We start from the raw sequence: 23,704 nt of genomic DNA on the forward strand, positions 1-23,704 counted from the left end.
TTGATAGGATTTTGGGTTTGGTATTGATTTCCCTATTTTTAGCCAGAGAAAATCAAATACTCCAATTCGCTATGGTATGATTGCAAAGTTTAAACTTCTGAGCAAATGTGAAGAAAATCACTGTTTGTAACACAATATTGTCTAAAAATCCAAAGGAATAATTTTTGTCACCAGGAGTCTGGAAGAAATACTATTTTAGGAAAGACTGAAGGAGTTACTTGAGTAGAAAGTTTATTAAGTAACACAAATCATGAACATTTTCATATATTTTATGCCCACTGTTTCCACATCCAAATCCTTTACCTACAATTCAGAGTAAATAACAAGGACTAATTTTCTGATATTGGGAGTGTTAAATAAATGCTTGCAGAAAAAGTTGACAGCTTCATTGTTTAGAGACTTTCAGCACTAAAATAAATCATAGCAGCAGCTCGACGATGGCCTCAGAGACCTTGTTTTTGTTCTCCTTCATACAAAGCCACCTTCTGTGCTTGCTGTGCCTGAATCCTCCTTCTAGCTAGAAAAGAGCAAAGAAAGAAAAATCTATTTCAGGACAACTTTTGATATTCCAAAATTTGCTTTTATTTTTCATTCAGACAAATGTCATGTCTATCATTCACTTGTAAAAAAAAAAAAAAAAAGAGAAATGTGTGGGGTGGCAGTTCATGTAGTTTCATTACTGAAGGATACTAATCTGAAAAGGATGAAATGTACTGAGTCAGTTTGTCTGAGTTCAAGGATGTGTTTCATCTCCAGATTAAGACGTGGGATTCAATGTAGATGCCTACATGTGGATATGTAATGCCATTTGAAATATTTGTTGCTAACCTCCAGCTGTTGTTCCAGGGTGACACAGGATTCCCCTCAATCTTTTGTCACTTCTGCCATTTGTGAGGGTTTGGATTTGGATGCTTTGGTGCACCTCAAACCCTATTATGCATGTATGTACAGCAACTAACTGAAACCATAAAGAAGGATTTTCATGGTTTAACCCCAGACAACAACTAAGCCCCACGCAGTTACTCACTCACTCACTCACTCACTCACTCATGTTCCCTCAGTGGGATGGGGAGGGAATTGGGAGGGTAAAAGTGAAAAAACTCTAAGGTTGAGATAAAGACAATTTAAGTAAAGCAGAAACCATGCAAACAAGCAAAACAAAACAGGGAATTAAATTGCTCCTTTCCCATGGGCAATGGGTACAACCATCCCCAGGAAATCAGGGCTCAATCAGGCATATCAGAAACTTGGGAAGACAAACACCATCACTTCAACTGTGTGTTCCCCTTCCTCCTTCTTCCTCCCACTTTATATACTGAGAATTATGTTTTATGGTATGGAATATCTCTTTGGTCAGTTGGAGTCAGCTGGCCCCTTCCAACTCCCTGTGCATCCCCAGTTTCCTTGCTGGTGGGCTGATGCTGTGTAAACACTGCTCAGTGATAATGAAAAAAACAGTGTTATCAACACTGTTTTCAGTACAAATCCAAAACATAGCCCCATACTAGATACTATGAGGAAAATAAACACTATCCCAGAAAAAATCAGCAGAGAAATTAATTTTGAGGTTAGACACTTAAATTTCAGTGTTTATATGGGAACCAGATACACAAGCTTGCACAGTGGTCCGTGGGGATTAAGTCAGTGCAGCCAGGGATGTTCAGAATACTCCTCAGCTCATTCCAAAGTAGACTGTGCTGAACTGAGCCTCTGGTCTTTACAGAGCACCGGTTACCTTCAAACAGCTATCTAAATTCACATTTTAATCAAAAGAGATCATGTCAATACAGTCAATGGAGTAGAGAGAGGAATTCATCTTATTTTAAAGCAGATGGCTGTGCATTTTAGACTCCACTGCCGATATTGAATTCCATTTACTAAAATGGAAATCCACACTCCTCTGTCATAAGTAGATGGCTAACCCTGTGGACATGAAATGTCAGTGGGAGGAATCCAACCTCTACTTTAAAGTCTTGATTCAGGACATCATTTTTATTCATATCAGTCTCTTTAGAAACACTCAAATGCATGTTTATTCATATTGGAGACCAGCTGGGACATACACGAAAGTCTCTATTCGCATATAGTTAAGGAAAGTTGGAACTAAATACTTCACAGTCAAGAATTTTGTAGAGCCAAAGCATGGCTTTTCAATTACAGTAATTTTTGATTAAAATCTTTTACTTAGATCTATTAATATTATTTTTCTCTTCCAGAATTCAAGTAGGTCTCTTAGAGAAGGTGTATAATAAGTTTTCTTCCACAGTATTTCAACAAAAATATACCAGTTCTGAAATTCACAGTTTCAAAGATTTTCCTTGCAGGTATCAAGCCCAAAACCACAGAAATTTTCAAGATTTTTAGTTGATTAAAACTCTTACAAAAGAGTTAAAATTTTAGGTAATATTGATGACTATTTCATTCCAATTTAAGAGCACTTTTTAAAATTAAACTAAAATTAGGAGCCACAAACCCACCATTATCCCAAAGTAATGGACATATACTTCCATGAATTTCTGTAATTTCCCTTCCAGTTGTTTTTTTTCCCTGTTGCAGTCAGATATCTATGGCAACAGAAAATTTTAAACGTGCAGGGCACTTATTACTCAATTTCAGCAATAATATATCTTAGATGAACAACATTCTTGGTACTGGAATGTAATAAACATATATGTGTGTATCTGTTCATGCATTTGTATAAATAGGCGGAATGATATAAATGGGTTTAAATGCATTTATCAGTTAAAGAATTATATTCAAATCTTCGTGAAATACAATAGTTAAAAAAAATTCAAGAAAAAAACAAATGACTTCTAGATATTAGTGGCCATTTACATAACATCATTTCACCATATGACTTATAACTGGAGTTGAAAGCTTATATGGCTTCAGTACCTTTTAAAATATTTTGCTGATATGATTTATTTTAACTGGACACAATGAGTTTTTATTTCTGGATACATAAAATATGAATATTGGCAATATAATAAGGATCTAGGAAACGGTATGCATGTTTTAGATTGCAAACCATTGCATGGTTTCAAGGGAAACCTATGCAAAATTGTATTGGAAATAGTACAAATGTTCCTTGAATCCTATTTTGCATATAGGAGATCTTTAAAATTGGAAAATTTTAAAGCTCTGAGGAAAATTGCCTCAGAGCTACTGAAATGGGCTCTGAGGTGACAAGGTATCATAAGGAATAGTACAAAAGTGTTATTTAGCTATTACTTGATAGAAGTTTTTCTTTGTTTTCTTACATCCTGAAGATGAACTATGGAACAGGGATATGGAAGATAAACTATTTCTCTACAAGGCTCTTGATCGTTCACTAGCTAAGAATTATGAAGACTTTGTTATCTACCTCTATATCAAAAACTATTTGACTCCTAGTTTACTAGAGCTGACTTTTTTATTTTTGGTCATAACTTCACGAAAAATTAGCACTTTTCAATATTTATATCCTATCATATGAAATGTCAAATAATAACTTAAGGAATTGTTATACACAAATGAATAGCAGGAGACTTTGCCAATACATTTATGAGATAATTCCAAAAAGCCTGGGACTATAGAAATAAGGTGGAATTATTTGTGACACAAAATAAATTATTAATAAAACGAACCTATGTTTACTTTATGGAACTTTATAACTTGGCCTCTCAATTGATTTTTTTCTTTTTGAGAGCTAAATTTGGAGAGTAATAGAATGGTCCTGTCCTAGCTAAAGCAAACTCACGTCTAGTCATTCACACTCCTCATCCTTCTTTCATCGACATATCATCGAAGGAAGATCCTTCTACAGTTGAAAGTTGCCTGATAATCTTGTTGCAGTTGGCCAGTCAAAGGTCCCTTTAGTTAAGGCATAACCAGATAATGCCAAAAAGAAGCAATGAATGGATGTGGTAGACATATTTGTCCTTTAAATTTATTTATATTTTATAATTTTAAAATTATTTAAATTTAGGATTTAAAGATGTCCTTTTTTAAAAAATAAACTACATGTTCTTTTTAAAAAACCTTTAAAATTGGGTGATGACTTTTCAGAATCAGAACATTTGCATAACATTCTTCCATCTACAGTAAAAGGCCTCAATGAATTTCTCTGAACTCTTTTCCCAAACTTCTCTTCTGTAACACAGTTTTACCTAAAAGTATTTTGGTTGCCTAGGACCAGGCTGTCTATAGACAACCTGAGTGAATGGATGGACATAAGCACTTTATAAGGACTTCTTCAAAAAAAAGTGCATGTGATAGTGCTAAGGCTGTAGTGACAAATCTGCTTAACAAAGAATATCGAAATTTTCTAGAACAAAAATAATAGTTTCATTAATATATGCCTTCTATTATGGAGCAATGTTTTACTGCTCTGGAATGTTACAGAAGTTGTAAATACATTAAAAAAAAAAGATGAAGTTGACAGAAAGTAGTAAAAATATGTGAAGTAATAAACCAGTGTATTTTCTCTGCAGAAAATCTTCATGTACACAACAAAGGCACATAACCTTAAATATGCTACAAAGAATGTTCACCAATTTAAAAGAAATTGATTATACTAATGCAATGGTAATTCAAAACTCAGTAAGCAAGGCTGTGGATCAGAATCTGTCAGCTTTTTACAAAGTCAAAAGACATTATCAGCCAAACCAGCTAGTTAACTCTAAGCTTAAAACTTTTTAATGGTTAACTGCTGCATTTATTTATAGCTCAGGGTTCTTGCTCTCATGACAGAATCACAGAATCACAGAATCATTTAGGTTGGAAAAGACCTCTAAGATTATCGAGTTCAACCTTTGACTGACCAAGACCCCGTTGTATTTTATGATAGGAATTATAGAAAACAAATTTACAGCAACTGCAATAATTCTGAAAAACACGATTTCTGCAGTTTCGACCTGTCTTGAGAGACTGAAGGGAGGGTGATGAAAACTGCAATCTTAATAAATCTCCTGAAGCTAAAGATTTAAAACTCACGCTGTTTCAAATTAGCAAGGACAGTAATATTTATTTGCTGTTGAATTCTAGCCAGCATGACATTTCAGCAGGAAACACTTTATAAGACTTCAGCTTATGATCACAAAAGTTGCAAACGTGTACTTAAACCATGCATAAGTAGGAAGGTTTGCGTATTGAAAAAAAAGATGAGTAAAATTGATTGTCATTCCTGTCTTTGATCTTTCCAGAATCAGAAAGCTACATGTGCATTGGAAGCAAAGGAAGCCTAGAAAGGACAGGAAACAAAGACAGCACACACATTGTTGTCCCTGCATTCTTGGGAGCAACTGAACAACACTACAGTCCATCAGATCCAGTGCTTTCCAGCAGGTTGTCTCTGTCAAATAACAACTAGGAAGATGTGGATCCAGCTGACATCTTTCTTATTTGTCTGTTTGTTTGCTTGTTTTCTAGAGTTGAATGGCTAGCTAGCAGAAGAAAACGAAGAGTAAAGCTCATCAGCAGAGTAAGCAGTTACCAATAAGAGCCTCAGCCACAACAAAGGAAACAAGCCTGTCATAGCTCTTGCCACTGTATTTATTTCCAAAATCAAGGCTTATACTATTCTGAAGCAGCATTGCAAACCCAGTGTTTTTTTCAGCCTGCTTTCCCCTCGTGACCTGGTGTCTAGTTGCAGGTTGAAGCTAATCTATGCTTTCAAAAGTGGTGATGTGATTGACCCAAATAATTATCAGCCTATCTCGATACTCCCAGCTGACTCTGAAATCACTTTGAAAGGTGTGGCTCAGGTTCAGTGGGCAGCCTGCTCAAGGTTCTATAGCTAAATGAGATGCCTTGGCTGCCAGAACCTCATGTTCATATAGACTTCACCACTGAAAAAGTAAGATTGAGACAAATAAATCTTCTAATGACTCACATCACCCACCTGTTATAATGGATTTGAACAGTTTAATGAGAAGCTGATGGAAATAAAGCAGCAACTAAGCTCATCAATGAATTTCCAGAGTTGTAGAAAAGATATTTTTGTATAAGTGAACACCAGCGTCTACCTTTTTTTTACAAGGTAACAGGTAGCTTGCAACCACCTTCATGTGTGGAACATAATTTAGCTAGTTTGGAATTAGAATATAAATTTTTAATGAAAAAGACAAAAGAGTGTGACAAAAGAAAATATTATTTCCTTTAAAACAGTGTGAACTAGTAATTTAGGGATAGAGACAATCCAGGAGGATGTCTGCAGTCACTTAAAATTATATTAACTGGGAATTTTAAGCGAGTTAAAATGGTATAAACACAGCTTCTATGAATAAGAATCAATCGGAGGTTTTCCAAAGCAACACCTTTTTAGAAAAATAATCACAAGAATATGTCAAAAGCTGAACATTTCTGGCAATATTTCTAAAGATCTAAAAAAAGAAACATTTCAACATTTCATGATTACAGCACTTTCCTTTTCACACAACTATTCCTTTGATATAATAAAAGGTGAAAAAATGTCAAAATAAAACATTTCAGTAGGCTGAAAATAATTAAAGGCCTAAGCCTAAACAATTCATGATTTCTACAGAAAGCTATGATGTGTTCCTTTTTAAAAAAGAACAACAAAAAAGACTTCATATGACTCACGAAATGCAAAACCAGTTTAGACCTGTCCTATAAATGCACTAATAGCACAGGTTATTGTCCTTTGGATGACACATGTTCTAAATTAGTTGTGCTGGCCATCTTCCAAAATGGATAATTACATTCTGCTTACCTGTTATCTTCCCGCTGTTTTTCTTGTAAGATGTATTTTTGTTACATCCTGTTCTGAAATGTTGTTAATGATGCTGTCTTCACAACACTGATTTTTCTTTTCTTTTAAACATTAAAAAATACACTTTCTATAGAATGCGTGCCTTAAACAATAACAGATAATCTCTGACACCTAAAAATGACTACGTCTATAGCACCCAATCTGTCTCTTTTTAAATCTTCAGCAATATGAAATAAATTTGGCAAAAAATCCACAGAACCTGTCATGTTAGAGAAATCTGTGTTTCGATAACCTCAAGAACACCCAAGAGCAAAAATTCTTAACTGAAGCAGCTAGTGTAAATTATAATTATAGATTGAATTGGGCATTTACCTACGAACAAAGAGAAGGATTTAATTCCTCTGCAAGCTTTGTTTAGTAAGATCTCAGGCATTTGAAATATTAATGATATCATGTAATTATATAAACAAATAAAAATCCACTGCCTCTATTGATTAATTCTCCCACATACTCCTGGTCAGTATTTATTCAGGTTATTATTAAAATTCAGATGCATGAGAGTAGCCTTTTGAGTATATTAACTTTAATAAAGTTTGAAATTCTACTTTTTGGATAGCGTCCTATAGCATTATCTCAAAAAGCTATTTCATTGTTAAGGTGCAGCCAGGTTTCCTTCATCACTAGAAATTCTGTTGGCCTGGTTTTCATCTTCCAGGCAAAACTTTCAATGCTTGTATGCCCATGTATCTTTTCTGGTAGGCTTAAATACTTCTTCTGGAAGACACAGGACTTTTTTGCCATTCTGGTATTTTGTTGCTACTGGGATTTCAGCTATTCATATTATCACACATTTCAAATTCTAATAATTAAGGAGTTATACTTTATTGCTAATCTTCAGAGTTTAAACATATTTAGGTGTAATTCCAGGTTAATCACAAATTAAACAAATCCTTGCCAATGGGAATTATAAAATAAATGTGTAGAAAGAAATACACAGGCTGTTCTCTGGGCAATGGGCACAAGTCCTTCCATAGAGAGTAGCGGTAAATAGTGTTTTGATTGGAAGAACAATATATTTCCCCTTTCCTTCCCAAATCTTCCCTTCCCTTCCCAAACTTTCCCTTCCCAAACTTTCCTACCCTCATTTCAGCAGATGTGGCTGTCAGAGCTTACCAAACGGGCTATCTATTATAAAGACAGAGATTCAGCCATGGTTTCTAATAAATGTGAAATCAAAAATGTTTACATGATTCTTGAATTCTGGCATATGCCCTCAGGAAAGGTGTATCTCCTTCCAGTAGGGATTTTGAAACTGGTATTTAATTTTCATTTTTGAGTCTACTTAGAGCAATGTGTTCTCTAAATCTTTGGCATGTCTGGCTTTCATATAATAATCAGAACTGCCATATGTTTAAGAGATTTTCTTCCCACTTAACTGCTTTAACTTGCAGAAATAATCAGCATGACTCAAAGCCAAATTCAATGGCTTGATGAAAAGAACACTCACGAAGCAACTGTCCATCAGTTTTCATACTGTGACAAAATGGTTTTCATTTTACTGCAATTATTTTGAACAGTTGTGTGTTAACAGCATTCTGGTTCAAACTTCCTTTTGAAAACAAAGACGAGTTAATTTTAATGGAATAGCTATTGTAGTTATATATAAATATTGCTCACTAATTCATGGGCATGATAAACAAAACTCGAGTTGCTATAGACTAAAATATTAATTCAAATTACGTATACAGACAAATTAGAAATCACAATGTTACAGAACTTAGATTTGTGTAATAAGTGAAAACCTGATGTAGAAAAGTTTTATTGAATGAAAAACCTGACCAGGAGGTGCTCACAAAATCAAATGTAGCTTCCCTGTGTTGCTGCTTGAGTATTGGTTCAAATGTAAAAAGTGAAAAGAAAGGATGGATTATCTTTTGGACATGATTTATATACACTAAGACAGACATTTAGTGTCTTCATTAGGAAAATCTAGATTTTAGGCTTTGCATACATGACACTAAAGTTCCTGAGTCTTTCTAATCACTGCTTTTATTAAGCCCTAAATGAGCTTTGCCTGCTGGTATACCTTAACAAAATGAAACCCTATGATTTTCTCTAAGAGCTAACGTCATTTCTTATCCCGTGCCTACACAAATTGTAAGAAGGGAAGGCAATAAAGATAATGAATAAATATATTTCTATTAATCCTTTAATTGTACATAAACATGTTTATTACAATTGTCAATAGTGTGATCTGAATGTTGCTCATCAGCTGTGCTCATAGACTCTATTTTCTACCCATTTATCTGGAAGTAAAACTACATAGTTGATTTATTAGCTACACAAAAGTCTATGTTATGTCATACCTTTCTATTTTTATAATATTTTATCAAGATATTAATTTGCACATATATAGTGTAATTTTTACTTACAGATGAAAAAATGGCAATATTTTCATCTAAGCAACTTGTCACAAAAATTATGCCTATATTATAGATTCAGTATTAAGACCAACGTATAAATGTCAGAAAAATCTTAAGAGAGAAATACATTATCAAGAACTTTTTAAGTTTTCCGGTAAAAAGTAACTAAAAATTATATTTTGAAAAATCTATAACTTAACTGCAAAAAATATTTGTAAACCAATTTTTTTTTTCTCTGAGAATTGGATATATTAATATCTGAATTGTCTTTTATACCAATTTCAGTGATTAAGCTTGATTTTCTTTCTGTGGATATATTTTAACAAGGAAGGTAAATTTATTTCCTTTTATGTTAATGTTCTTGCGGCTTTTAAGTAGGCATAAAAATAAAATGACATCAGATGAATTATTTTGTATTAGTGCTGTCTTCTATTATTTCTATGATATCAGAAACCAGGTAGAGTTGATTATATATAATATAGTCAAATTGCATTTTATATATAGACACATAACTTATACAGAACTTTGCTTATTTTGGTGCACTTTTAAAACAGAATATTAGAGCACACAAGAAGAGCACAGGGAACTAATTAATACAAGAGCTGATCACAGCCAGTTGACTGAGTAAGAGATCAAACCATAATTACATTTAAATGTTATATGTTATCAAGAGTTACAGTCCTATAAGACTTCAGGAAAGGAGGTACCAATAAAATGTGACAGGTCCTAATATTAACATCCAAGGTTGCCATGTCTTAGAAGTAACATGAATGTTCTTTAAGGAAATGACAATATCTTTGCAGGAGAGGCAATATCATTATCTCACATCTTCCTAGTTCAGGTTTTTTACACCTTCCACTGAAACTGCCAGCGTTGGAAGCTTTGACAAACCTATTACTGAACTACATGAGCAATCATGCAGCCCTGTAATATAGTGTTGCCATTATTAGTAACAGGTCATAATGCTTGTAGCTTTGTTTTACTTGGTTTAGCTGTAATAATAATTTCTCTAATTGACCAGATGTCTTTATCTAGTTCGTTTTAATTCTCCTTATCTTTGTATGATACAATTAGAGTTTTCCACAGTAGTAACAAGGAGATTTTCCAGGTAGAATAAGATATTTACAGCAAATATCATGTACTGTGGAGAAACACAAACATAGCATGTTAACACAGGCCTTAAGAAGTGCAGCTAAAGGATGCTAAACTATTCTACGTACTTTATGATTCTTTGTTTAATGATCATTCTTTAATTAAAATTAAGATTTCCATCATACTATCAACAAACACGTGACTTTACTTATATACACTTATACATAAAGAGTGTTCCATTTCTTGCACATAAACTAGATTATGAATGTAACACATTTGTATATGCTCATATGCTTAAAAGCTATGTTTAGATGGTCAGACAGTTGCTAGATATTTTAACATATGGTTGAGAAGAAGGGTGGATTGTATCAAAATTCTTTGTATTTTATAGCAAAAAGTAATTTTTCACTCAGCTATTGTAACTCAGTCCCATTCTGTGTAAGGTCTGTAAGTTTTTCAGTTTATCTAGACAATTTTGATTCATTAAAGGAATGTTGTGCTTATGGCCTCAGTTATGCTGACAAATGTGGGAAAAGTAAGGTGAAGGACAACCAAGAATTCAGCACATGATTCCAAAGATAATCTAATGGCAATGGCTCCTTTTACCTAAAAGCAGAATCATTTTTGAAAAACATATGTTTATAAGGATATTGGCTTAAAGGAATTCAAGTAAGATATCCAGAAAAAGATTCATTTGAGAATCTTCATGGGATTTTGAAGTGAGTTAGATTCTTAGCAGCATCTTAGCTGAGCAGATATAAGCTCAGGTATGTTGATGCTGAAGTACCATTAAGCAAGTTCAGAGGCAGAATTTCCCAGGAAATATTAATGCATGAATCCACTTCAGATCAAAGTGCCTATGTCTTTACTGAGAGCAGTTCTAAGAGCTCAAGTCCTTTTGCAGTTCTAGTTTCATATATCCACCTACAGCTTTTCATATATCAATACTTTAAAAACATTACCTTGATTTGCCATAAATAAAACAAAGTCAGTCAACAGAAGAAGCAGATATGTGGAAAGTCAGGATCAATTCACAGACTTTTCTTACATGTTACTTTTCTTACGTACATTTCTTCCCATTTATTTCTTAATTTCCACTCTTCCACAGATAAAAATTAATCAACAGTATAGAATAATTTCCAATCCCTTTTCCTGAGAAATCAACAATGAAAGAAATAAAGGTTATTGTAAAAACAGGTTTAGTTTTTTTTAGCTATGTATGAAATTAGACTTTTAAAAAATATAATGATGAAAGAGGTAGAGAGATGGTTGAAGACATTATGGAATCATGACTACATTAAGCCCTCTGTGACTCAGGCTGAATTACCATTCCCTGGACTAAGCAAGCTGTTCAGAGACACCTCCTTGGAACATCTGGGACTCCATAACTAGAAAAGTGAGTGCAGGAACCAGGGGAAGTGGTGGAGATCTGGTGAACGATCCCGAATAACTTGGCTCAAGTTTGTAGTTTGCTATTTAACATGCATTGAGAATACTGACTACAATTTTGTCTCTTTTAAAAAAGACCGAAATATCCTTTGTATTCATTGTATTAAAGGAAAGTTAATTTCTATATCTCCATCTTTGGTAATTAATTATTCCTTCCGTTTGATTTACCTTTGCCTTCACCTGTGCCTCAACTTGTCAAAATTGTTGCGTCTGGTTTTAGCTAGAGACTAACACTGTGACTAAGACATCTTGAGATGCTTGAATTTTTCTTTAGCTAACAGCTTGCTTACCACAAAGAATAAAATATTCAGTCAGAGTTTTGGACTAAGTAGATTTTCTGGGGACCATGGTGCTTACAACTAGTGACTTTCACGTAAGTCTATGTTATTATTTTTTTATATTCTTGTATCTCTAATTTTAGTGGCATAAAATTGCAGTTTAACTTTTAAGGAGGAAGGCACTAGTAGAATCACACGTGCCTTTTAGGATACAAAAAAATTCTTGATCAGCTATATTTTTTTAAAATCTAGTTGATTGTTTAATTTTCTTCCAACATTTTTCTCACAGCAATTAATACAGAATTGCTGCATTACAAAATGTATTTATTGCTAAAAATAAATTAAAATCTGTCAGCTAGAACCTTACTGCTAGCTCCCAGTAACAGATTTTGTCCCAGTCTTTTTAAGATTGCATTTCAGATAGTAATTTGAGTGGCATTACCCTGCTACCAGAATACAGCAGTAAGATAACCTGGATAGTCAATGTACTTAGGTGTTAACACAAACATGAAAATATTGCCTCTATGTATTTAATACCAAAATTTCATGTTGATATGTTTGAATACATCTTTGCCAAGCAAATGTGCCAATATCAGAGGAGCTGCTGAGAAGACGTTTTAGCTGTTTCATATAAAATAACACTGACGCAACTTTTCCTCAGAGACAGCTATATCTGTGCATCCAATTAGTTCTCTGAGCTGGTATTAATTGCACATTGTGTTGACAGATTTGTCTTTTTCTCGAGAATGGAGATTTGATGTTTTTCCTCCTTTTGCTGCACTGCCCAAAAAATAATCTGAATTCCTACATGCAATGAGGGGATGATGCTCATTCTCTACCACTTAACACGCTGCACAGACCCACATTTTACAGTAAAGGTCATTGTTTCATTGCAGCAACGGATATATTTTTAGGCATAAGTGCTTTGCTACACTATGGTCTTTTAGCTGTGGAAAGAGAGTTTTTGCACTTTATTCCTTCTTAATTTTCTAAGGCGCTCATTATTTTGTTTACAGCCTGTCATTTTCACCTGGCCTTTGCAGAGTCCAAAGTGTAGTTTCCACAATACGGTTTGGGGTAGGAGTGCCTGGTAAGTCACCGACTGACAGAAAAAAGGAAAAAAACCCAAACCTCAAATCTCTGGAAAGGTGCACCCACTCCACAGACATATATATTGAGAATGCCAACACCAGAGAAAGGGTAAAAAGTCTTGTTAAGATTTCAGGTCCTGTTTACTTTTTTAGTCAGATGGGAAGCAAAAAATAAATAAAAAAACTATAGCAGTAGAAAAAAAAAGAAAATAAAAAGCTTTGGGTCTGGCTAAGTATGATAAAATGGTGTGCATCAAGGACATGGTCTGATTGGTGGTTGAACAATTATCAAGAGATAGATAAACTGCTGTCTGGCATTCTCAGCTTTGTAAACTTGAACACTTTTATGCGTACCAGGCCCCAAAGGGGTCTGCCAGATGTCTTGATTGAAAATGTACTGCATAGAAGAAAATTTAAAGGGCAAGTCACTAAAATAAATCCCTGAATTAATCTCTAGTGTTTTCACCACAAATGCTTGAACTGCTTAGTGTATTACAAAATAAAAAATTAACTTTTTAGAAAAACGAAAAGATAATTTTGTAAGCCTTGCATAAAAATACGGTGTTTGTCCCACACACAATTTTAATCCACAAAGATAAAAGTGCTTTAAGGTTGAATAAATAAGAAAGTGCTCTTTTAAATAGATAACATTATAGGTTTGAATACTGCAAAGTAATTAAAGGACATAATACCCCATTATAAAAGATCAATATGCACTTGAGACTAGGCCAGGATCTATTTCTGAAATTATATAGCTCACACTGATTTATTTCTATCACATTTTCAGTATTGATCTGATGTGAAGCTTGTTGATTTGACTTCACAGTTTGTTGTTTGCAGGGGTTTGAAGACTGCCTGTACCTCCAGAGTTAAATTAAAGTCAAGGCTGTTTGCATGTCTACATAAACTGCTGTTAGCAGGTCTCAGTCACAGACTCTTCAGTAAACAAGCTGTGTATTCCTTTGAAATGATCAGTTCCAACTCTGTTTTGACAATTTCTTAGAAACTGATTTTCATGAGAGATTCTTTGATGGGAATAATGAGTGCAAGAAGCACACAGCTATAATGTATTACTTTCTCTTACATGTTGTTTGTTCTTTTACGTATGAAGAAGCTCTTTAAAGTATTCTAATAAGAAAATAGCCAGTGAAATTTTGGCAATGATTCTTAATTTACTTTACTACACTGGATATAGTTGATATCAGCAATATTTGAATAAAATATATATATAAAAATAACTGAATTGAGGAAATGACAAGGAACCAGCAAGACAGCCTACAGAAAATGCCACTCTCATTTTTCTTAGTCTATTGGAATTAGAAACTCCAGAAAGAAATCTGCATTTACACACAGGTTTCAAGATGTCTTTTTCATTTCACCCCATGAAATATGAGAAGAACAAGATCTTTGGACAGTGGCTGTTGGCACTTACAGACATTGGCAGGGTTAGAGGTTGGACCCCAAAGCCCTTCCCAATTCTCAAAGCTACTGCTGAGCTTCCACATAGCATTTCAAGTCCAGGTTCAGGTGTCAGCAGTTAACTTTTATTTTAACACCAGAGAAAGTTTAAAGCTTTCTTCAAGATTTGACAAGGGAAGACTGATGATACAAAAATGTGCTTAGAGCATAGAGGGATTTATGACAGACAGAAGTTCTGTTAGTTATTTGTACTAAGCTTCTATATGCAACTTTGTTACATAAAAGAGGAATAGAAGAATGGAATATTTCTCTCTTCTCCCCATGTACCTGGCATTTCAAGGTTATATGTCAGTTTGAAAGACTTGGGTTCGAGTATGAATTTTTGTATTTGTGATCTTGTTATCATCATTACCATGAGGTTAAGCTGTTTTGAAATGTCATCTACCATGCTTCTAAAGGGCTCTGGAACACTGGGTCAAACTCATTGGCTTCAGTGCTAATTGTAGTTTTTGTAGAGTTGAAATAATTACTTAAAAAATATACTCACACACCTCTCAGAGGAAATGAGGTGTGTGTGGGAGGCAAGAAACAGGGGTAGGCTCTCACAGTCATGGTGAATATTGATTTTTTTTGACACAGAGCAGAACAGCTTCATAAGAAGTGGTTGGAATTAAGAGTGCTCCTCCTCACTGAGTGCCTTCAGCCTGCTGGTTAGGACACCCCTATGGGAGGTGAGATGTGGGGTTTGGTACCCTGGACTCCCACATCCTATTAGAAGGTCTCTGATACTCTGGTATGAAATTAAAGGATCACGGTAACAGATCCTCCTCCAGCTATCTCCTACAAAAAGCAGTGACTCATGTTTCATTTAGAAGGAGAAGTGAAAGATACATTATACAGCAAGAAGACCTGGTGCACAGAAGTGCGTCTCAGTAGCACTGAGTTCACCATTCAGCAAAACCACTGCTTTTCTGGGTTTATCTGTAGGTTGGTTTAGGTAGTTTCCTACTGAGTAAACTGTGATATAGTTTTGGACCCTATGCTGAGCTGCCTAATTTTCTTCAGACTGAGGGAAAGCCCTAATGTAGATTCTGTTTGCAGGATCAGAGACCTCTGTGCTTTTTTTTTTACCTAAGGCTGTAATTCTTACATATTTTTAAAATTTCTATATTTATTTTTCCACAAAGGAGTAATGGAAAGTCAAACTTAAAAAAAAAAAAATCCTCTTAAAAGGGATAATATCTTTTCCTACAAAGAACGACTCATTTCTTTGATAATATATATTTTATATACAGTTTATAGTACTTGTATTTTGTCAATTACCTGAGGCTTTCTTTTTATATTTCCATAAATTCTACTTTTTGGTCTGAATCAGTGTTGCAAAAAATCCATCTAAAATCCTAGCAAAAAAAAAAAAAAAGCTGTTTCAAAGAGGGTAAACAATGTTTTGTAGTTTTGTTTGTTTTGAGTCTCTGTAGCTTAAGCTTACATTTGCCTTGACTTCCAGGTAAGTCTGATTTTAGTTTAGTTGTACTGATTTGCTTATTCTGCTAGTAAGATACACCTTTCCATGAAGAGGTAGCTTCTTAGATTAGGTAAATCAATGTAGTTCAATTAAGTTTAGTATTATGATGATCTGCACAAAACAAGAGTCTGGCCAAAAGCTGAGCTTATCCATTTTATTGCCTGGATTATTTTTTTTTTTTAGTCTAAAAAGACTTAGTTATATTTTGTCTAGATTCCTAATTATGCATTACAGCTGACAACCAGTGTTTCTAGTGCTGTCTAATCACTATATATTACAGACAGCAAACCAAAAGATTTGTAATTTACTCCCATGCCTCCCTACATCTTAAATCTACAAGATTAAGTGCTTAAATGTTGCAGTCTCTACAGTAGCTTAACATTCAAGGAGCATTTACTCAGTTAAATCATTTAAGTGGCTTAAAGGGGCTAATGAAAATACAAAAGAGCCTCAAGCTTCCTAAATAGAAGCTCGAGGGTGATTTTCATAAGCTAAGAAATATCAAATTCTAGAGATTTCAAGAGGGTGGTATAAAGGTCTTTTACCATATCTATTTCACAGTAAAAGAAAAAAGTAAAGATTATCAACCAGTTTTAACAGTTTGGATTTGTTTACTAACAAAAAGTTCATCAAACAGTGGGGGTTTTTTTTTCTGGGTAATAAATAAGATACACAGCATAAAATGTAATGCACAGAGACATTTTATTAAAATAAAATTTGGATTCTACTTATGTGGATGCATAATCAAGAATGATGTGACCACCACTCCATTTTAAAAAGCTAATTGAGGTGGTTCTTCTTGGGTTGTGAAAATACATACAAACTATTTTCTGATTTTCTGCAATATCATTTTGGAATCTTCCTATCTGCATATATTTCATTGAAGTTTTTCATACTAATCAGCAGTTCAAGAAAATAAATTATTTCTAAACATTTATTAGACAAAGCGCTGCTGTTATTGCTTTTGCCAAAATTCACCAGATATACATTGTATTCATTAAATTAAGAATATTACTAAGTCCTTTGGAGAACTGATATGTCTACAGTCTTTTATTTTTGGTGGGGGTCTTTTAAATTTCCTACATATTCTAACTAGATCAACTTAGTTTCTTGCTTATATTCTTTCCTCAGGTGAAGTTCCCTCATTTTATAAACCTTATTAATGCTGTTGGCAGAAACCAAGAAGGCTACCCACCTGTAACTATTTTAAAAATACTTATGTGAACAGTTGCCATTTCAGGGTCAGTTTGCATTCCAGATGAATGTTCAGATCTGCTTTTTTTATACTTACTGATTTATCCAGCCTCCCAATTACTACCTGCTTGGCATCCAGAGTCACATCTCATATCTTACCATTTGTGCGGATGTTGTATGTCATCACTTCACTCCAATAAACACCTGAGATCCCAGCTTCTTTCAATTCTTAGCAACTGTGTAAACAAAAAAGCAAAGGATAATCTTGGAGGAGGGGAAATAAACCCTTTCACCTGTGAAACCTCAGTCTGTGCTGCTAGAAAGCAATAGGTTTTGCTTGGCTCCAATTCATTTCTTAACTTACATCCCAAAATTGTCATGCATAATTTGATCCAAATGGATTGCTTTAATTTCAGGAGGGAAAACACACAGCTCAACCAGAGAAAAAGAGTGAATCACCTGTAAGTTATTGAGAAGTCAGACTGCCTCCTGGGTCAAGGTTAGGGTAATTAGGTGGTCAGCCTGAACTGTGATTTGCCTGAGGAGAAACAAATGAGTTCGGTTACCACATTTTCGGCATGACCCTTGCTGCATTCTTCCTGAATCCAACAACCTCTTCCTTACACAACTGGAAAATAACTGTTCAACTGCTAAAAGACTAATATTTCTTTCAAAGACAGTAGTGGATGTCAGCAGTCAGGTCCATCCATAAATGTTTCTAATTTCTTGCCAGTCTGCTACAGCGTTCACACTTTTTACCGCTGACATTGCAGAACAAGTTAGCTGTAACTAGATTATGCATGCCTTTTATTTTTCAGTTCCCATAATTTTCTCAGTAAATACAGAAACCTGAGTTATTTGCTGCAGCATATTGCCCAAGCTTCTGTAATACAAGCACATTTATTTGTGATTCTTGTGTCTTTATCAGCATTTTTTTGCATTGTATTTTTAAGTGTTAGATATTTGTTTTGGCTTTATGTATGTGTAAAAATGCCTTATTTAGAAATTATAGACATTGAATCATTTAATTACCTCTGGTAAAGACAACAGAATCTTCCAGCTGATCTCATTATTGTACCGTAGCCAGTGTCTAGAATGATCACACCAAAGGATTAAGTTCAGTCTAAGCAGTCAGTTCTTCTTTGTGCACTAGACTGCTGGGAAAATTCAAATTAAGATTATTTCCATTTGTGATTCTTTAGTAAGAGTCTGCATATACACATGTGCATGTATGTATACAAAACCTTTAAAGTTTGAAGAAGCAGTAAAAGAGAAGATTAAGATTGTACCTGCTTTGGTCTGGAGCTTGGCTCAGATACTTTCCAGAGCTTCTTCTCAATCCAAATTATTCTGTAATTTTCAGATAGTAATGGATTCTGCTGACAGGTTTTGGCAAATATTTCTGTGATAACTTATGAATATCCCCACTGGGTACATTTTCATGCATTAGAAATGGTAAAAAAACTTTCATGTATCTAATCTTAATATTCTCACTAATAGAATATTTTCTTGTGCGATGCATTTTACAAACATATGCAAAGACAGTTTAAACTAATTTTGATTGCCAGTTTGTGGAACTAGAAACATGCAGGTTTTGGCTCACATGGCATTCCTCCCAGGGGAATGCAACTGTGGCATTGAAGAATGAATAGGTAACATACAACAACGTGTGGGATTGACTGTCAACAGAGATGGACAACGGAGAACAAAAGTTATTGAATAAAGTTGTTTGGATCATGTTGTCAGCCTAAACTAGATTAGCACAGAACTTGGTTGATGCTGCTTTTTGCCTACATATAAATGTGCAAAACAGAACTGACATTTATCAAAAGAAGAAAGTTTCCTAGGTAATGTTGAGTAGTAACCTATTACTGAAATTAAAAGAGTTTGAGAAACCCAGAATCCAGCAGGTGTTGTTTTCCTCTACAATGAACCACACTGGTGGATCATTGCTACCACCTTGACTCTCAGATCTTATTTAATTGCACAGGGGCCAGGAGAGTATCCATAATACACTTGCAGGATTAACATCTGGCAAAAAAAAGTAAATCCACAAAATTCATTTGTGCATGTGGAAAAAATGCTCTGTTTGGGGGAAAAGTTATTTAGACCTACTGTAGAGAAAGATTTCTACTTTCCTATTAATCAAGTAGTACCCTAAAGCCAAGTCTAACCTTTCCAGATCATGCCCTGTGGTTACCACTGAATTGGCTGTTTATTTGCACAGTTCACGTCATTAAGATACAGTTCTATGAGCTACTTTGAACTTTTACAATGTGAGGAGCTTATATATCAACAAATCTTTGTCATTTTCAGCCTGGTTTAAATGTATCTTGTTTCTGTTTGCTTTCTTTTAGTAAACAATCTGTCCTTTTCTATTTCACATTTTCCTGCCAAAAAATATATCACAGTTGCTTGAATTAAGGCCTAGGCAGAACTGAAGGGTGAATGTCTTTGTTTCTGCTTGAGGAAAAACATGTGAACACACAAATACATATAAGCATACGCTATCAGCTACAGCCTGCGGCTTAGCAGCAGCCCGTTTATATTGCTTTAGGACAGACTTTCTGTAGAATATTTTTATGCAATTTTGTTATAGGTGACTTGTGATAAAACAACATTTCTCTGTCTCCATGTGTAATCTTTAAATCATTCAGAAAATGCCTGAAAACTGTCCAATTTACTTGGCTTTAAATACTTTAATGCTGCCACTAAGTTTGGAGAAAGCAATTCTCAATTTGAAAGCAAATGAAGGAAAGCTAGTATGCTTACATTGTGATTATCAAAGCAAATTTAATACACATTTAGATTCCATGCCAGCCCATTCAGAACTATTTCAGCTTATTGGCAAATTTGCGTTAAGACTACATTTAGACCTCATCAACAAGCCATTCAATATAAGCTTCAGTACTTAGCTCTAGAATGGGATGCACTAGGACAACATGATCTTAGTGATATTTATATGCCCCACAAAGTACACCAGGCACTTCAGAGATCAGGATTAATATGCAGTTTTATTCCTAAGGAATTTGGTGTCACAGAAAACCTATCTGATACAGAGATAGTTTTCCTAAATCTTCTGCTTTTACAAGATGAAACCAAAGTGTCTAAGCTATTTCCTTCAGCTTACCACAATGCTGTGAAACAGAGCAATGTTTTCATGTCCAGCTGGGATGGTCGTACCCATACAGCAACTGATTTATCTGCCAGTGTAATGTGGCTGTCTTGCCTCACAAGATCATAACTGATACAATTATCAGTCTAAGGAGACAGATATTGTTCTCTACACTGTATTTTCAAGGATTCTGTTACAGCATAATTACCACAACAAAGTGTTTGGGCTGTCACTGCTAGAGGGGGCAAAAGCAAGGCATCATGGATTAGCTAAGTTTCAGGGCATTAGTATAATTTGGGTGGTACAACTCCATGGGCAGAGTGTGAGAGCGATGATGTACTTTTCTGTAGTTATGAATGGATAAAATAACATTAAACATATGTATGTGTTCTGTATGTGCCATTTAGGTATACTATGATCATATGGTATCACCCCATGTTCACAAATAGAGTGTTTGTTGTAGGTTGGCCCAAGCTGGCAGCCCAGCTCCCCACCCTCTCTAGCTACTTGCTTACTCCTTTCTCTTTGTTGGGATGGGGTAGAAAATAGAGGGAACAGAAGTGTGAAAACTCATGAGTAAAAATAAAGACAGAGAAATCACTCACCAAGCGATGCTATGGGTAAAACTTGGGGAATTCAACTGAATTTATTCCAACTAACATCACTGTGTAATTACTGTTTGGGCACTGAGAAACTAAGAAACAAAACAGATAAACACAAAAACACCAAAAAAAGCCTTTCCCCCTCTTTGCCAAACTCAATTTCACTTCCATTACCACTTCACCTCAGATACCTTTCTATTCTGTGCTTTAGTCTTTCACTCCAGTTGCCTCTTTCCTTGACTCAGCTCTCACTCAGTTCCTTCATTGAAGCAACAAGCACTCATGACTGCAGTCTGCCACTCCTACCCTTTCACTCTTTTCTGCTCCAGTGAGGTTCTCTGTGGCTGCAGTCCCTGTGGGAGTATTTGTTTTGCCATGGAGCACCTCCTCTTCTGACCTTGGTATTCCTTCTGCTTTTTCTCAATCTTTCTCCCCTTATCCTCTACTAGTCCAGTATTTCTTTCCTTTTTAAATATGTTTTCCAAGAGGTACCACCAGCTTGGCTGACACAGTGGTGTCCTGTGCTGGGTCGGCTGGAGCTGACTGGCACTGTCTGTTTCCAGTTAAGGCAGCACCTGGGTTCTTCTCTCTGCAGCCACCCCACTACAATCACCTTGATGACTACACTTGATACAGTCATAAATGACTAATTTGTTCTCCCTGAGTTTTTCTATGGCATTAAAATGTCTGCTGGTTGTATTAGGGAGGATTCAAGCATACTGAAATCTTGAAACTGTGACATCATTGCAAGCTCAACAAAACTGAAATTTATTACCAAGAGGTGGCCAACAAAATGAACAAACCAAAAATGGAGGAAGGAAGAGAGAAATAAGCCCCCAGTATGACCTCCCCAGTTACCCAGCTGTTGCCCATAAAGTTATCTTACCGACCTAGCATACCTATAATTACCCATAGCAGAAGCTGCATCCTTGGAGAGTCAGTAAGTTCACAAATTGGCAGGCGGCCCCACCAAAAGGCAGCGTTGTCCTCGATGTGAAGCTAGCTCACTCCCAAGGAAGAGCTATCTGCTTTTTAGACAATTAACTGAGTGACCTCAACCAAGGTTGATGTGGCCAACACCGCCCAGCCAGAGGTTCTCAGTCCCGCCCCCTGGTTATGTAAGTACATCTCTTCTGTGCAGGCGTGGCTTTCCCTGTGCCCACGTACTGCACCCAGGAGGGTCTTTCCCAAATGAGTCTAGGGGTTCCCTTCATCATCATAGTCTTCAATTTCTCCTTCAAGCGAGCTTGGAGAACGATCAGCCAATCACAGAACACCAATTAAATATAGTTTATACAAGAACTCCCTTCAAGGACAAAGTACCCGTTTATCAGTGCTTGTTTTCTCATAACTTGGCAGGGAAAGAACGAAACTTTTACAGATGGCTGGACCGAACACAGACCAAAAGTATCAGCATAATTAACCCCTGATACACCAGTGCAAGGCTTTTTGTAGAGGAGGCAGGCAGGAGTCTGAGGCCTGACATGAGCCAGTTGGGCAGATTTTTTCTCACAGTTTAGAGACAGGCATGAGGCAGGCTTTGACTTTGCCCAGATTTGGATGCCTAGTTCTTCCCAAACTGACAAAAATCCCTTTCCTGAAGAAGACCTATTTTGCTGCCATAGATGTGCAGCTAAATGTTTGAAAAATGTTGTACATTTTTTTTATATGACGAGACTTTCCAGAGAATCAAGTGTGGACCACAGTGTGCTCTTAGGATCTCTGTAAGAGAACATGATAAAGGCATTCAATAGGAAGGTATGCATGTCTCTCTACATTTCTAGGTGTTACCTGAGATCAGAGTCTTCAGATGAAAACTGATAAAGGAGAATAACAAAAGCTGTTCAGATTTCACCTTAATTTCAATGGAATTTCACACACAAGCAAATAAAAGGATCCAGAGAATTATATACCAGGTATCCTAACTTCAATACTCATTAAGATAATAGAAAAATTAAACAATCAATTTATAAGCACCTGTAGTATAATGAGGTGATATTAAATATGCAGCCTGGATTTGTCAAACACAAGTCAAGTTAATTTTACTTTGTCTTTGAGAAGGTAAATGACCTAGTAGTTAAAGGTATCTTTTATATCTCCATGTTAGCAAGAGTATTTGTTACCCACCATGTGATGCTGTCATTAACTAATGAGGAAAATATGGTTTAATAGAATAGCCATGTGGGAAAGAAAAAAAATACAAAAATGCTTGTAGAAACCTAATTTTCCTGAAAGAGTAGGTCACCTGGAAGAACAGATCAAGCAGGGTCCCATGTACTAGGACATGCTGGGGGCAAGACAGCTGGAAAGCACCTTGACAGAGAAAAATCTGGAGGTTACTCTTGACACCAAGTTGAACATGAGACAGAAATATGTTCTTGCATCTAAAAGAAGGCTCATAGCACCCTGGACATTAGGAAGAGTCTTTCCAGCAAGCAAGGAAAGTAATCCTTCCCCTCTCTTCAGGACTGATTAGACCACAGTTTGAGTAGTGGGTCCAGTTCTGGGCTCCCTAGTACACCAAAATACAGAGCTATTGGAGGGAATCCAACAAAGGGCCACTAAAATGGTTAAGGAGCTGGAACATCTCTCCTGTGAGGAAAGACTGAGAGAGCTGAGACTGTTCATCCTGCAGAAGAGAAGGCTCAGGGAGGTCACATCAATGTGTAATATCATTAATGTACACAAGAATGGAGAACGTAAAGAAAAGGGGCTCTCTTGAGTGGTGCCCGATAACAGGACCAGAGAAAGTGTGCCCAAACTGAAATGTGAAAGGTTCCATCTGAACACCAGGAAACACTTCT

At 35.5% G+C, this 23,704-nt stretch overlaps 1 long non-coding RNA gene across 3 annotated transcripts; it reads right to left on the reverse strand.

The window, feature by feature from the left end:
* Window positions 1-268: 268 nt before the first annotated feature.
* Window positions 269-21,922, reverse strand: LOC113944794. Of its 3 annotated transcripts, none has more exons than XR_003526797.1 (3): window positions 21,810-21,922; window positions 17,343-17,419; window positions 269-517 (listed from the first exon to the last, which is right to left on the reverse strand). It is a non-coding gene; the product is annotated as an uncharacterized LOC113944794 (long non-coding RNA). The 3 variants fall into 3 exon arrangements; XR_003526798.1 differs by lacking the exon at window positions 269-517 and adding an exon at window positions 15,787-15,864; XR_003526799.1 differs by lacking the exon at window positions 269-517 and adding an exon at window positions 15,787-15,864 and having other exon boundaries at window positions 21,791-21,906.
* Window positions 21,923-23,704: the final 1,782 nt, after the last annotated feature.

Source organism: Corapipo altera, unplaced genomic scaffold (genome assembly GCF_003945725.1).
Source record: "Corapipo altera isolate COAL_440 unplaced genomic scaffold, ASM394572v1 23, whole genome shotgun sequence".
In the NCBI taxonomy this organism is placed as follows: domain Eukaryota; kingdom Metazoa; phylum Chordata; class Aves; order Passeriformes; family Pipridae; genus Corapipo; species Corapipo altera.